Source organism: Lemur catta, chromosome 14 (genome assembly GCF_020740605.2).
Source record: "Lemur catta isolate mLemCat1 chromosome 14, mLemCat1.pri, whole genome shotgun sequence".
NCBI lineage: Eukaryota > Metazoa > Chordata > Mammalia > Primates > Lemuridae > Lemur > Lemur catta.
In genome coordinates, this window is record NC_059141.1 from 16,645,257 (window position 1) to 16,660,849 (window position 15,593).

A 15,593-nucleotide genomic window follows, 5' to 3' on the forward strand; every position below is an offset into this window, starting at 1 on the left:
GGTGAGTAATGCTCTGCGCAGGGAGAAGAAAATAGATCCCCAAATGCCTTCCATTGTGCTCAAGCCTGTGTCACCAGCTGTGGCAGCAGGGGTGTGGTCGCCGTCCATTAGCAGGGGGAGACTCAAAACATCTGACTCCCTCCCTCCCAGGCTATTTGTGGTTCCAAAAGCGTGAGGAGCAGGGACAGAAAACTGATAAACACAGAGAATCTGAAAGCCCTGCTGGGGGTCTTGTGAGAGCCAGAATGGTCGAGAGCCCTTGTCTGCAGGAGTTCCCAGGGCCACACAAAAGGAAAACAGTCAGACCTACTTTCTGCCACCTGACATTGCCGGCCCCTTCCCCACAGGCATAAGAACCACCGCTTCTACCCATGAGTAAAAATAGCTAATATTTTTTGAGTGCCCGCTACATGCCAGGCACTGAGCAAAGCATTTTCCATGGGTTATGTCATCTAATTCACATGCATATATGTACACACACACATACACGTATGTGCGCACACACACCTTGAGGGGGTACTAGCAGTATCTCCCTTTACAGATGAGGAAACTGAGGCTCAGGAAGGTTATGTAACGTGCCCAGGGTTACCCAGTCATGCAGGACACAGGTGCAGGCAGTCTTCAGAAGACAGCTCCAGATAAGCCCAGCCGTATTAGAGTGTCTGCTTGGCTAAATGCAGTTATTTGAACAATGAACAAGAGAAGTATAGGAAAAATTTTCTGTTGCTTCATTTATTGTGCTTTCTAGACTATCCAGGTCTTATCCCAGAGACAGGACCACTGGGCGAGAACCCCAGACTCCCTAGAAGCATTTTTGATTATCTTCTAAAAGGAGGAAACAGGGACGTGGTCATGGCTCAAGTTGGTTGTTAAGAAGGGACAGCAGGGACAAATCACAGGTAATCATTGTGATGAAGTTTCTCCCTCCCTTACAGAAACATAAAAAAACAAAAACAAAAAAACATTAAAAGCCTCCATCTTCCCACTATGCAGTTAAAAAAACAAACTTATTGAGTCCCAATATATAGAAACATATTTTCCCCTTCTGGAATTGACCGCGTTACCCTCCTACCCAGCTGGAATCATGCTAGGGAGAAAAATAAATGTTTGTCTCAATGGCATTTTCTTATTCAGCTAATTGATTTTTTAAAATAACAATAATGTTTGAACATCCAGCCGCCTAATTACCAGCAGCTTTTTATTTGCACTATCATTAACTTCACAGCTGCCTTGTTGTGACAAATGGTACCACAGAGACGTCAGCCGTCAGCCGCAACTGTTAGTTTCTGAAAGGAGGAACATGAACGAGGCCTGGCTCCCCCTTGGCCAAGGTCAGCGGGGGCTTCAGGCTGACTTCAACAGCGCCAGCGCCCGATCCCTGGTGGTGGAAACTGCACGTCAGACCATGTTGGGTGGACAGGACAGTGGGGAGCATCTGGCTCAATCCTCTCCATTTACAGGTAAGGAAACTTGATGTCCAGAGAGGCTAAGTGACTTGCCTAGGATCACACAACTACTCACTTGCAATGGTGGAATTAAAGCCCAGGCCTCCTGTTTCTCTGGGAGGCCGAGACAGGAGGATTGCTTGAGGTCAGCAGTTCGAGACCAGCCTCAGCAAAAGCAAGACCCCGTCTCTACTAAAAAATAGAAAAGAAATTAACTGGACGACTAAAAATATATGTAGAAAAAATTAGCCGGGCATGATGGTGCATGCCTGTAGTCCCAGCTACTCTGGAGGTTGAGGTAGGAGGATAGCTTGCACCCAGGAGTTTGAGGTTGCTGTGAAGTAGCCTGACGCCATAGAACTGTAGCCCAAGCAACAGAGAAAGACTCTATCTAAAAAAAAAAAAAAAAAGTCTCAGATTTAACTTCCACTGGACCAACTTGGACCTTCTGCTGCCCACCCCCCCAACCAATCACTGTGTCTAGAGGGATGGAATATGCTGATTAGCCCAGTCAAGCCACTTGCCCACTCCTAGATGGGAAAGCATGGTTGGGAGTTGGTTCAACTGAGCCACATGGTTTAAGAGCAGAGGAGGGTGGTCCCCCAAAGAAAACTGCAATGGTATCACTAGGCTAAGAGATGCAAGTTGGGGGAGAAAAAAGTTTATTCCAATTATGTATTTGTTTCAGGGAACTAAAGCATATTACTGAAACTTTTGCTGTAATTTTAGAGCTTGAGGATGAAAAATGGTTTGACTGCTGCCATCTCACAGCTCAGCCTAGTGACCTTATTCACCCATTGAACATTTATACAGCACCGACTGAGTATCATATCTCACACGGCCTATAGGACACCTCCTACTCTGGGGGTCACCCTTTATCAGTTTCCTTTCTGTCATCTGGTGCTGAGTGTTATTACTAAGACTTGACTTCCGGATCTTAAGGCCAAAGTCCTGATCTCTTGTGTCTCTGGTGTCCAGGCTTTAGGGTCCTGAGCATCTCCCTAGGTTGAGGTTTACCTTTGCCTGGCAACATCATTAATCTTCCTGATTTTGCCCCATACTTCATTTTGCGGGAGTAGCCTCCTTCCTATCCCACCACTTGAAATTTGCTCGCTGGCCAGCCCCACTGAATCACCAGACCTGTTGCTACCCAGAGCCTGCCTTCGCTGCAGTCATTTCACTTGCCCAATGAGTCCTTCCTTAACCCCCATGATGAATGTACCCACCCTAGTTAGTGTTCGCCTCCCTAGAGAAGCTATGGGATCATCCTATCACTTGTGCAAAGAATACATCTAAGGCAGCCTTAAAAGAGAGCCTATCCTATGCAAAAATCTAACTAAGAAAGGCTATTCCCCAATTTAAGCTGGCACTGGATACTCCTTTGTTTTTTCTTCTTGAGGCAGGATCTCGCTCTGTTGCCCAGACTGGAGTGCAGTGGCTCCATCATAGCTCACTGCAGCCTTGCACTCCTGGGCTCAAGCAATCCTCCTGCCTCAGCCTCCCAAAGTGCTGGGATTATTACAGGCATAAGCTGCCATGCCTGCCTGCCACTGGACAATCTCTAAGTTGATGGCATCCTCCCTTTGCCTGATTTCATACAGACAGAAGACCTAGAGGCTGAGCTGATTGCTACCTTCCGTGAGTACCTTGCACAGACTCAGATATTGACATTCAGTAAGTCATCAGTTTCCCCTTCTTGCAATTTCATTCATTTATTAAAATCAAGTGTTCCTAATCCTTTTAGATTGGTACTCCTCACTTGGTCCTCTGTAATCACTTGTCTCATGCTCTGGGGCTGAGATCTGGGAGCGAGAGCACTGTAGTTTTCCCTCTGAGTCATAAACGTGGGGACAAAGTATTCTTCATGATCCCACTTGTTATTTCCTTTTTCTCTAACTGCAGAAAGTCAGTCTGGTGGTCAGGTGAATTCCTAAGCAGTGCTCCTTTGGCACAAGTGTTCCCATTCTGAGCACTTAAGTTGGTTGAACCTCTCTATTTGCATGAGTAGAAACATAAAGCCTCTTTCTCTAGAGCAGCTGCTAACCTGACCCACAGTGCAGTTTTATTCCCACCAGAACACAAGATCCATGAGGAAAGGGGCTCTGTTTAGCTACTACTTTATCTCCAAGTACTCAGTATATCTAGGCACTCAAAGACTATGAATTCATCCATTCAACAAATGCTTATCGAAGCATTTACTAAGGAGGTCATTGTGTCAGGTGATACTTGAGAGAGAAGGAATTAAAAACAAATGTAGCCAGGAGGATGTTTCAGCCAGAAGAAACAGAGCTGCCTTAAACAATCTGCCAGTGCCCATGAGGAGAATTCCAAATTGACATCAGCTCAGGTTTGCTCGATCCACCATCAAGGACCCAGGTTTTTTCACAGCATCATCCTAAGACCTGTTCCCTCTGGGGAAGAGGGAGAGGAGAGGAAGAGACAGAGATCACTGAGTGGCTGTCAGTAACAACAGGAGTAATGACAGGAAACAGTGGAGCTTCCTGCAAAAGCAAATAAGTCCCTTCCTGGAAGACCACAGCACTCCTCCTGGGTCTCTATGGCCAGAATTGGGTCACACATACATTCCTGAATCACAGATTTAGCCTCAGACCAATCAGACCCTCACCTGACACTGAGGGTGAGGTTGGCTCCCCATAAAGCAAAGGGGCTGTATGGAGAAGGGGCGGCCCTCTGAACAGAACCCCTGAGAAAGGGAGTAGGAGCTAGGGGCTGGGGTGGGGGCGCGGGGCGGCCATAGCATCCACCACAAACAGCAACTAGCCTTTGTCGGGAAAGGCAAGTGCGATATGTGAACTCATTTAATCCTTTCAATGACAGTAAAGCAGTGGTTCTCCATCCAGGGGCAAGTCAGAGTCACCTCAGGGGTGATTGTGATCCCAAAGGCCTGGAGCAGTTCTTAAATGCCCATGGGTGACTGTGACACTCGGCCTACCCTGCACACCGGGGCTGTGGGCCAAGCAGTGCCATCCCACAGGTGTGCAAAGTATTCAGCACAGTCCCCGCCCTGGAAACTCTACACTAAATGTCAACATTGTCAAGGTTAAGAGATTTTGACATACAAGCCAGAGGAGTTCGGGGTAAGAAAAGCCCCCCACAGGCAAAGAATTTTGGGGAAGGAAGGTTACTAGGAGACAGTGGGACCCCCAAAGACAAATAAGACTTGAGTGGGGAACCGACGGCAGCAACGCAGCCAGGTGGAGAAGGGTGGAACGCTTGCCAAATTCATGCGTTGCCTTTGTCGGAGGATGGGCTGATCTCTGGTCATTACCGTGTTCACGGGAAAGAGAAGTTTTCTCATCATGAACTGATGACGGGAGAAACTAAGGTTTGTTTCCAGAAGTTGGTGAATCAGTGCTATCTGATATTCCTGATACTTTGCCGAAACTATTCACCAAGCTTCCTCTTTGAGCACAAAGGGGAATTTAAGAGGCAACATTGGGGCTTTCACATATTTATGTTTTTAAAATCAGATACACTGGATGGAAAAACCCCGTGAGATCACCTCTGTGCTCTACCCAAGCTGTGCAAGGGATACACAATCATCTTCTTAGAGAAGGAGGCGTTTCAATTCCTCGTCAAAGCACACAAAGATAAATCTGATCAAATCCAGCCAGGCCGGCAAAAGTGATTAGGAGGAAGACTGGAAACAACCTGGAGAATATGGAGGAAGTTTGTAAATTGGCCGGCAATTGGATTACATTTAAAGATTCAATTAGTGACAGATTCAGAATAGAGCTTCCTTTAGTGAGTCTGGTAACAACCAGGCAGGGGCTCGGTGGTTTGCTGATGGCATAGAAAGTGAGTCACCCGGCATTGGCTTGCTCAGCTGGGCTGGGACAAATGTCACCCACTCACTTTGATGGATACACCCCATGCATAGAAATATGTGGATAGGTATTGATTTTTTTTAACTCTATCATTACTCACTATTCTTGACAACTTGTTTTCCTCCTTTGGTTTACCTTGGTGATGCTATTTCTTCTGCTTCTAAATTGCTTTTTAGCGAACTCTGAAGGTTCTGCCTCATGCTAAAGAAGTTTCTCAGGGGTGGAAAGAGAGTTGGCAACAGACATTCAATGTGTGGATTGGGCTGGACACTGGAGGAATATTCCTCCCAGGTTTCAAGAGGGCTTGCCTATGTGATCTATTAAGTGGATTCAGGTTGAGAACTCTGGGCTAGTGAAGAGGCACCTACAGAGAGCACTAGTGCAGTAATTAGCTGCAGCAATGGAAATAAAATTTGTGCATATCTTTCAAGTAGGGGTCATAATGTAACCTTTATAAGAGAAGTGTTATCGAGACAATAGAAAAGAAAGAAAACAAAACACCAGGCCACAGAGGAGAGGACTAGCATAAGCCAGTGAGGGCAGAGGCAAGAGCTGGCTTGCCCAGTCTCCACCCCTGTGCTCAACCAGCCTTGGAAGATGGAAGAGGGAGGGGAAGCAGGAGCAGGACTGTGCAAGAGGGCAGCTGATATGTGGGTGACGTTGCGGCAGAGGCCTTCCTGAAAAGTTAAAGGTGACTTACATACGTTTGGCTGGGAGAACCAGAGCTTTCTGGTGGTCACATCTTTCCTGGTTTGAGCTGATCTCTAAGTTCATTGAGAATCATTTTTGTAGTGTCAACTCTGTAGTCTTCTCTTGAGGGAAGACCTGAAATCAATGATGCTGAGGAGCTGCTTAAGAACCCTAGGGATATGAATGGTGGGCATGAGCACTATTCCACAAAAAAGGGGTATAAAAGCAAAGAAGGGTAGTCTATCACCTATAGATGAGAGGAGGGCAAAACCAGTTTCACAGACAAAGATCACTCTCCTGGTTTAAGCTAGCTGTTGGTCTACTCATGTCCTAATGATCATACAAGGTTAGGGAGGTGAATCGTTTAGTCAAACTCAACCCCTTGGTGGGAAAATAAGCCCAGCTGCCTCACAGCCTTTGGGTCCCCGTACCTAAGCATGTATACAAAGTTCCTCTCCTTGGGCCTTTGCCTCAGGTTCTTTTCTGATTTTCTCACCTCGATATTTTTGTTTGGAGAAGGTTTATGATGGCAAAAGAACTTGGTGGCTAAGAAATGGATAGGCTCCATATAGGTAATCAATTCAAACTCTGTTTCACTCAGGTTTTGCCATGTTCTGGAGATCTACAGATGAATAAGACCTGACCCTAAAGGAAAATCAATGATGAGAGTACAGTGGAACACCAGATAGTAATATAATAGAGCTAAGTACGCACAGGACACCATGGCACCACAAGGCAGGAGTGCGGGGGACATCCTCTTCCACCTGGGGAAAGGGGCCTGGGAGGTTTTCCAAGAGGAGGTAATGCTTGAGTTGAGAATGAAAGGAGGAGTACAGATTAGCCAGGGAAACAAGAGAAGGGGAACCGTCCACAAAAAAGATCAATCAATATTGGCAAAGCCATAGAGTTGTGATACCTTGGAAACCTGCAAATAATTTGGTATAACTCAGGCTGGACATGTTGGAAGGACCTGGATCTGGAGGGACCTTTTAGGTCATGCTAAGGTGCACAAACTTTAATTCCAAAGGGACAGAAAACCACTGGAAGATTTTAAATTGGGAAGTGACACAAACTGGGCTTAAAATAACCATTCTGGCAGCTGAAAGAGAAGAGAGCAGGATGACGGTCTAGGAGACTCCCAGGCCATAAATGGGCAGGGACTGAACTAAGACAGCAGCCGGGTGAGGGGAGAAGGGGTTTGAGCTACGTGATGGTATAAGAGATGGAGTCAGTGCCCCACTGAGGTAGAAAAGGAGAAGAATGAATTCAGAGGGATCTCAGGCTTCTCTCTTGTAGGAGAATGTGGCAGGTGGCATCATTCCTTGAAAAAGGAAATATAAGAGGAGGAGCAACTTTGAAGGGAAGAGGATAAATTCCACTTTGGATATGTGTGTTAAGTGCCTTCTTTTACTTTTAGCAGTTTGAGTAAAATGTGTCCATGTATGGTTTCCTTTGTATTTATCCTGCTTGGGGTTTACTAAGATTCTTGAATCTGTAATTTTATGTCTTTCACCAAATTTGGAAAAGTTTTGGCTACTATATTCTAAAAAATTTTCTGTATTATTTTCTCTTCATTGGGGATTACAATTATATCTATGTTAGAATTTTTGATATTGATCCAGAGGTCAATGAGGCTTTATTAATTTTTCTTCAATCTTTTTTCTCTCTTATTTTCAGTTCTGATCATTTCTATTGACTCATCTTCAAGTTCACTGACTTCCATCTGCCATCTCCAATCTTCTGTGAAACTCACTGAATGAATTGTTAATTTTACATATTGTATTTTTTAATTCTAGAATTTTGAGTTCCTTTTCGTAGTTTCTTTTCCTCTGCTGAGGTTTCCTCTGTTCATTCATTATGGGCATATTTTTATTTAATTCATTGGGCAGAATTACAATAGCTAGTTTAAAATAATTGTATCTTAATTCCAATTTTTGCATCATCTTAGGTTCTCTATTGATTGCCTTTTCTCTTGAATATGGGTCACATTTTTCTGATTGTACAGTAATTTTGAATTGTGACCTACACATTATGAGTGATACACTGTAGATACTGATTTCTATTATGTTCCTCTGAAAAGTTTTTAATTTTTTGTTTTACTAACCAGTTAACATAGCTAGACTAAAACTCTAAGCTCTTTCTCCTCTATGGTGGTAAGACATTGAAAATTCTGCTCAGTTCTTTTATCATTAGCTAAGCTTCTTGACATCTGTCCCATATCTGTATAATTCAGAGGTCAGTGAGAGATTTGGGGAAAGTTTATACCCAGAATTTGGAGCTTCTCTTCTGTGGTTCTCTCCTTTCTAGGATACCCACCACCACAACCATTTTCCAGTTGTGATAGCTGTGATAGCCTCAAGCTCTGTCTTCTAATCCCTCAAATTAGTTAATCAAAGTTATGGATTTCTGTCCAAATTCTAACTATCCTAGCTTGGAGCTGACTGAGGCCTGCCCTCAGGCAAAAAGTCATTATAAAACAAACCAACCAGGAAACTCATCCAGTGTTTGCTCCCTCTTCCACATGTCAACTCTTCTCTAGTTTCTAGTTTGGTCACTCTTTAATGCCTTTAGGTCATTTTTGTAATTTTAATTTTCATAATTGTCATTTACAGAAGAGTTAATCCAATATGAACTACTCTGCTATTAACAGAGATGGAATTTCAGGTGCTCAATAAATATTTGTTGAATAAATTCAAGTACCCACTTTATATCTCTGTGTTGATCTCTAATAGATACCATACACTTAATTTTCCCAACTGCCTTGACAGTTCCACTTGAATGCATAAAAAGCACTTCAAACTCAACATATCCAAACGAAAACACTCCTACCTCAGAGTCTTTGCACTTCTGTTTCCTCTGCATGAAATGATCTTCCACCAGATATCTACGTGGTTCACAATTCTTATTCCCTCCAGGTCTCAGCTCCAGAGTCAACTTCAATGAGACTTTTCTGACCATTTGCTATAAAATGAATCCATGCCTTCCTTTTGCACTACTGCTCTCCTTGCTGTCCTGTATTCTTCCCCATAGCACTTATCACCATGTAACTATTACAGATCTGATTTTTAAATTGTTGCTGTCTCCCTTCACTATAGCGTAAGCTCCAGGAGGGCAAGGCCTTTTCCCTGCTTTATCCCTAGAACTGAGAAAAGAGGCTGGCATGGAGTAGATGTTCAATAAATTTTTGTTAAATGAATGTTGAAGCTACTTGAATCAAAAAGAGTGAGAAGAAAACCTAGGTAAGGAAAGATCACTAACATTCCCAGGCAGTGTGGTAGAACAAGAGCCTGTAAAATAGACAAAGGTCCCAGCGGCCAAAGGGAGAAAATCCAGGAAAGAATAATGTCACAGAAGCCACAAGAGGAGTTTCCATAGGGAAGACGTGAAATACTGCAAAGATCAGGTGAAGTGAGAACTGCAGAGTGGTTTTTCTGCTGTTAGGAGTTAGGAGCGTCTTGATGACTTTGTGTGTGACAGTCATCTCAGTGACACAGTAGCTGAGGAAGCCAGACCACAGTGCGAAATGGAGTAGCAGCAAGTAGAAACACAGGTCCAAGGCTGGGAGAAAGGGCTAGAAGGGAAGCAAGGCTGAAGCTGCAGGAATGAGGGAATCAGGAGAGGAATGTGGAGGAGATGAACTCAGCCCAGCTGGAGGGGTTTGCCTTAGGCACGAGGAAGGAGACTTCATTCTGACTCTGAGAGGCAAGAAAGGAGGGGATGAAAGCATTTGTTTGATGTACAGAGTCAGGACCGCTACAGATGGTTGCATTGGTTATGTCCTGTTGTGGACCGACCCCTGGCTGAGAGGGGCATTCTGCTCTCCAAGTCATAGCCCTGATGTGGGACTGTGTCCACCAGGAGGAAGAGGTACATTTTTACTAATGCAGCATCTAAACCATGTCTCTGTGGCACCACATTTGCTGAAGGGACGGGGTATCTTTTCCTACGATTTACAAAAGTGGCCTGTATAAAACTTACATATTTTTCAACAAATATACAGAGGACTCTTAGGGGATTTTGGTTTTTTCTTCCTCTTTTTAAACATATTAAACGTTACATATTGCAGAAATAAATATTATAGATACTGTGAAAAGCCTGCTATAGCACCACCATCTGATCCCAGTGCCCTCCTTCTTCCCCGAAGATAACCACTGTCCTGAATGTGGTATTTTTCATTCCCATGCAGTCTTATACTTTTGCTACAACTGTGTTCCCACAAACAATATAAAGTATTTTTACATGACTTAAAAATTTGTACAAATGGTCTCCTATGGTATATATTACCCTGCAATTTACTTTTTTTTGCTTAACATTGTTTTTGAGATTTATCCATGTTGATACATGTACCTCTAGTTCATGCGTTTTCACTCATTTCATGAATATTTATTCAACATCCTACTGAATAAATATACCATACTTTTCCCTACATTTTCCTGTTGATGAACATGCAGGCTATTGTTTTAAAGCTTTTATTTTTAAAGTCAAAGCTGTGGCCTGGTGCTGTGGCTCATGCCTGTAATCCCAGCACTTTGGGAAGCCCAGGCAGGAGGATCACTTGAGTTCAGGAGTTCAAGAACAGCCTGGGCAGCATAGTGAGACCCCCCATCTCTACAAAAAGTTTAAAAATTAGCCAGGCATGGTGGCTCATGCCTATAGTCCCAGCTACTCAGGAGGCTGAGGCAGGAGGATCACTTGAGCCCAGGAGTTCAAAGCTACTATGAGCTATGATCACACCACTGTATTCCAGCCTGGGCAACAGAGGGAGATCTTGTCTCAAAAAAAAATAAATAAGTGGAAAAAAAAATTTAAATAATAAAATCACAGCTGTAAAAAGTTTTTATGTATCTCCTCATTACATACACTAGAACTTCTCTCAGAGTGGAATTGCTGGCTCCCAGGGTTACCCACATTCAGCCTGACTAGAAAATCCCAACTGGCCCTCCAAAGTGGGCATAACATGTACTCCCATTAGTTGTGTGTGAGTATTACCATTTTCTGATTTTATTCTCAGACTTTTAAATTTTATCCCATCTGAGGGGCTTTAGTTTTTGTTGGTACATCCCCAATTATTCATAAGCTTGAGTATTTGTCTTTTTTTTTTTTTTTTTGGCCATTTGGGGTTCTTTCTTTTGTAAATTTTTTGTTCATCTAACTACTTGTCTTCCTCTTTCTTCTACTTTTCATTTTTCCATTGGGCTATTTATCTGTTTTCTTAATGGTACATAGGGTTTTAAAAATTATTATGGTTACTAATTCTTTATTGTAAATATCTTTGATTTGTGGCTTGTCTTTAACTTTTTAATGATGTCTTTGGTTGTATACCTGATTTAAATTTTAATATATTTAATAGTTATACTTTTCAATTTTTTCAAGGATGAATCAACATGAATCAATTTTAGGTGTATGGGCTGGAGGCGGGGAAGCTATGTAAGGAAATTCTTGCCAAATGACCTTCCTTTTCTTTGTAAAGTAAAAGGGGAACACAACTCTTACAGATTGCTGTAGAGTTCCTGAGCAACTTCCTCCTTCAGTCAACTTGCATTAACTGAGTCCACACCAAATGCCTAGACCTGGGATTTGGCTGGGGTGCGTTGGGGAGGGGGGCAGAGATAGGATTTAATACATGGAACCCTGCCTTACTAGAACTTAGCATCAGGAGACTAAGAAGGGTTAGACTGTGTAACCCTGATACACTATAGTAGAAACTCAGAGGAAGGAGAGATCCGGGTAGGATTGAGTGATTATCTATAGACTGGATTCATCAGGTAAGACTATTATGTCAACTTTCTTGACTTCCTGTAAACTTAAGAATCACAGAGTCTTAGGGCTACAGAGAAACAAATAAGGAAATGGAGGCCCAGTGAAGTTAAGCTTTCACAGCTAGTGAGAGGCAGAATCCACACTAGAACTACAGATTCCCATCCAGTGTGCTGTCCCACCTGCCAAGAAAGAATATTGACATGTCTCCCTTTGATCATAAAATAGAGATCTGAGAGCGTATGAAAGAAAAACAAGTAAGTCAAAACAGAGTACCAAGAACCCAAAAGAGCCCATGACCATGTAATCTAGGCTTACAAACTGTTAGAAGCAGTTATTATAGTTACATCACTTTGTTTGTCTTATAAAGATACAGAGCAATATGTTACCTTCTATTTTTTCCCTCCAGATAAGACACAAAGAAGTAAAGTGACTTAGTCCAGGTCACTTTACAAGTCACAGCAAAAGAAACTAAATTAACATGAGTTCTGTGCTCAATACCTTTATGACATAAACCACAAGATCAATGGCCACATATGTCTATACATCAATGCCACTTTCTTGTCTCGGTTATACTAATTTTGTTCTACTGATTGTCAGGTTAATTGACTCTACTTCATTTTGCCTGTGCAGAAAGTATCAAACTTAGGCAGCCACTCAGTAACACTGAAAAAAATAAACCAGAGATACATTGATTAAATTGCTTATAATCAAGCTGCTATTACAGTCTTCATTTTTCCTATTTATATCCTTACCAGCACACATGAGTGTAAAAATCACTTCCAACTGCCTGCAAGAGACATGCTGTAATTAGGATTAATCAAAAGTTCTTTCCAGTATGCAAATGCCAAAAACATTACCTCCTTATATCTTACTATAGTAATAAACTTATGAAGAAATTGATATCATATGCCCAAGTGTAGAGAAATAACACTAATTATAAGAGAGCTTTAGAATATTCACCAAAGTCAAATATAATGTTCACTGATGTTGAAAATCTGCTTCCTCTGTGTTTTCAAGGAGACCAAATTTAGTCCAACTCAACAGTCACATTATCAAGTATCTACCAGTGCCAGACACGTCTTGCCAGGTGTTGAAGATACAAAGAAGAATAAAATGTGATTGTCACCCATTGGATATAATCTCTAGAAGAGCCCAGTTATAAACACCAATAGTCCAGGTTGCTCTTAATAGATGTAAAAACACTAAGGGAACAAAAGAGGGAAGCAAGGAGCTCTATCTGTGAAAGCTGGTAAGCTGTCACCAATGCCCACATGAATGTGGTCTTTAAAGACATTCTTCCAGGCAGGGAAGTGGGAAAAGCATGTCATGTGGAGCAGACACTAGGAGCAAAGGCAGTGAGGCCAGTTTGTGTATGTAGCGTGTGGCCAGTGCTAAGGCTATGGCCATATCACCAATGGCCTTATGTGGTGGGCCAACAAGTTGGGATTTTAACATGTAGGTGTGGGCATGCTTAGATTGCTGTTTCCAGAAGATCAATCAGACAGCCGAGAGTAGAGGACACATCTCAGGAAAGGAATCCCATTCTTAGGCTATTGCATTAGGCCAAGCAAGAAATGATGACAGGCTGGTCTGCAGTACAGGAGATGGAGGAGAGGAAATACATCCAAAAGACTTCTAGGGGGGATTTACAGTTACTTAAATGACTATACGGGAGGAAAGTGATTCCTTCAGCTGAAACTAGAAAAACAAATTAGGAAGAGCATCAGGGTCACAGAATACAACAGAAGCCAAGGTCAGGCAAAAATAGAAGTTAAAAATCTTCTTTATAGTCAATCAGACATTTACTAACTGCAAAGAGGCTATTTTCAGGAAATACCATTTATTCCTCCTCTTCCCTCCTCTTTTATAAAATTCACTCTAATACCTTTTGATGTACCAGAGTAAACTATCACCAATTGTGCCAAAAAATTCTGGAGTATTTTTCAACAAAGGAAATGCTTATTCTTTGTACCTAAGATGCTTCTACATACACAATCTCTCCTACAGCATAAAATATATATCAGAAATCAATTTCAAACAAACATGATATCATCTGCAGGAAGTGCTGGGCATTTTTCCATTATTAAAACTAATGGAAGAAAATAAGATGAGAAGGTGATGTTTCACGGTTTCTAAAATGGGTAGCTTCTGCAAGAGTGGAAATGTCAGAGATACCAAAAATAGGGGTGACACCTGAGGCCTTCTTCCCTACCGTAGTGGCTGCTGGGGTACTTTGCCCAAATTCCCCCTTTAGGACTGAGGTGCTCACTCCCATTAGGTGGGACTGCTGATGGCTGAATTGCTTTCAGCTGAATTGCTCTCAGTGTCTTTCACAGGGGCACCTCCCACCTATTGGCTGACCAATTGAAGATGGGTGAGTATAAAGCCATGGCCCCTTGACTTGGCCATCCCAGCTGCAGAACGGCCATCCCAGCTCCGGAGCTCCTACAGGACTGACTGAGCCCGTGCTGCAACTGCGTGGCAGCTCACCTCCTTCTGCCCTGTCCTGCCTGTCACCTCTCACAGGTAATGTTCCCAAGGGCACTCTCCAAAAAACCTCTTGCACAGAAATCTCAGAGTCCTTCCCTCAGGAAACCCAAACTACAAAACCTTCCAGGACCATGAAGAGCCTTTCATGAGCAGTAATTACAGAGGATGAGGGTGTCACTATAAAAGTACCTATTAAATATCTGGGTCTTGAACAAAATGAGCCACATTTTGTTGCTGCTTTCATGTTCTAAAAGTAAAAACAAGAGATGCTGTAAACAGTACACAAGTGGCCTTCTAAAAGGCTTTGGACATAAAAGAACTTATAAAATTTATTAAAGAATCACAGCAAGGCCAGATAAAAACGTGTATATTAGAACCAAAATGGAAGTTGAGTTCAGGTAACTTGTGGTTCTTCATCATTTGGATACTGCAAGCCATAGTTTCTTTTGGTTGTTTATTTTTCCGTATCTCTCCCCACCCTCATCCTCACACCCCTCCCAGTAGCTATTTAGCAATGTTCCTTCAATCTAAGGCTCCATCACTGGGGAAAAAACAAAAAAGAAAAATCAGACATCAAAAGATGCCTGTATCTGACTGCCACCTAATGGAATCTTTGAGCATTAAACTTGTGTAGTTGTTTTTTGGTTTTTATTTTGAACTGCTGACATTATATGAACAAAATGGCTAAAAGTGACCATATCCAGCTATGGGCCACTAGTCTTGACAGGGCAAAACTCTGGGGCTCATTTAGGTTCTGGAAAAAGTCAAGTTAATTGTCTCCTTTTTTTACTCTCTACATTTGGGAACGTATATCCCCTGCCACCCATGGTTGTTTGGTTGACATAACCTTCAAAAAGATTGTTCTGTTATCCACTGTGCAATAAAAGTAATATGGAGTATTTCACCCTTTTCTTCCTTTTTCTAAGATAAATAAGCTTTAGGCGACATGAATATGGGAGTAGGAAATACTCAGATAAGGAGGGTATTTTCGGAGGCTGTGATGCAGATGAATCCAATTAACTCCAGCTTTAAATGGCCATCTTAAGACCAATGCTGAAAGCCAAAAAGGGCCAAAGAATGAAAAAAGGGCCTATCACCACATCAGAAGGCAAGGCTCAGTGGACTCTCTCCTGCTTGTGGGGAAGTCAAAGTAATTCTTTCACATGTTAATCATGCTTTCCTTCCTGGCGTTCAAAGAGTTCTTGGTGACTGCTTCAGCCTCCACTGCCCACATCTTTTCTGCTAAGACTTGATCCGTCTGGCTTTCTACTGTCTTTGTTGTTGCTGTTGTTTTTTTCTAACAATGCTTTTGTAATCTTCTGTATTACTTCTGGGCTTGTTAAGCTACTGCTAACTCCTA

The 15,593-nt window shown here is 42.5% G+C and overlaps 1 protein-coding gene across 1 annotated transcript in view; it reads left to right on the top strand.

The window, feature by feature from the left end:
• Positions 1–15,593, top strand: part of SMNDC1 (survival motor neuron domain containing 1) — a 45,415-nt gene that overhangs the window by 13,478 nt on the left and 16,344 nt on the right. Inside the window, exons 2-3 of the mRNA XM_045569063.1 lie at positions 1,226–1,460; positions 14,080–14,269. The gene's annotated coding sequence lies outside the window, so the exon portion shown is untranslated. The remainder of the gene's footprint in view (positions 1–1,225; positions 1,461–14,079; positions 14,270–15,593) is intronic.